This window comes from Orycteropus afer, unplaced genomic scaffold (genome assembly GCF_000298275.1).
Source record: "Orycteropus afer afer isolate SDZICR_OR568_19922 unplaced genomic scaffold, OryAfe1.0 scaffold00265, whole genome shotgun sequence".
NCBI classification, from domain to species: domain Eukaryota; kingdom Metazoa; phylum Chordata; class Mammalia; order Tubulidentata; family Orycteropodidae; genus Orycteropus; species Orycteropus afer.
The window spans coordinates 1847428-1848542 of NW_006921852.1; the positions used below are offsets into that span (position 1 = coordinate 1847428).

General features: G+C 30.0%; 1 protein-coding gene across 1 annotated transcript in view; it reads right to left on the minus strand.

Annotated features, from left to right (window-relative positions):
* TOGARAM1 (TOG array regulator of axonemal microtubules 1) overlaps positions 1-1115 on the minus strand; it is a 116165-nt gene that overhangs the window by 78176 nt on the left and 36874 nt on the right. The gene's annotated exons all lie outside the window — the stretch shown is intronic.

Sequence of the window (1115 nt, forward strand, 5' to 3'; positions counted from 1 at the left end):
TAGCAGTCAAGTGCCTTAGCCACTATGCTACCAGAGCTCCCTTAAAATACGTTGTGCCTTTTTTTTAAAGTCTACTCATACCAAAGAAGATAAATGGTGACCAACTTACAAAACAATAAGTAAGAGATACCATATCAGCATCTAGCATGGATTGCTCATTTTAAACAATTTACTGGTTGTTACAGTAGTATGGCCACTTCCCTATTAAAACCTTGGAAGGCTCAAAAGTATCCTCTTCTATTTATTAACAGTTATATATGAAAAATTCAAATAACCTTCAAATTACTCACTAATAGAAAAAAGGCTATTTTCAAGTTGTAAAAGTGGCAAAAATGTGCAGGATCAGGAGAAATTTATAAAAGGGTTATGTTAAAAACTGCTTCTTTCATGTTTCTTTCCTTCAAATGAATTCCTTTCCCACCATAAATGAGCTGGAAACAAAAATTCAAGGAAATATTTTACTAGCAGAAGTTGGAGTGACAAATTCATTAGTGTGTAGCACCAATTCTGGTACTTTACAGTTTTATGTATTCTTAACATTACAGATAACCTTTAAAAATGAATATGTATTAACTCTATTTTATTGAGCAAACCACTATCAGTAAGTGATGCTTGTATATTAAATAGGCTAAAATAAGACTATGAAATATGATTGTTTTAGTTTACATATTTAATGTAAAACACTATTTTAAATCTGAAATCAGGGAAACGGAAATGATAACAAAGGATGCATCTATGGAAACAGTGTTCTAAAGCCAAAGAAATATAGCAATCCCATTGCCTTCTCTGATATAATTAATTTAAGGAGAGAGTTATCGTACTGGTAATAGTTTTCATACTGTATGTTGAAAATGAACAATAAATTATTCACCATGATATCTCAGCACTAGGTATAATGATTAATGTATATACCCAAGAGGTATATTTTACAAGAGGCTATAAATTCTGTATATTAATGTTACTCTTATATGTTAAATTCCATTAACTATCCCTAGCTAAAAATAACCAGAACAATGGGAAAAATAACAGCTCTAATGGGAAATACAAATATTTAAAAAATATTTACAAATGTTTCATTCTAACCTCTTCTTGATCCAAATCTTTATCTGTGACAT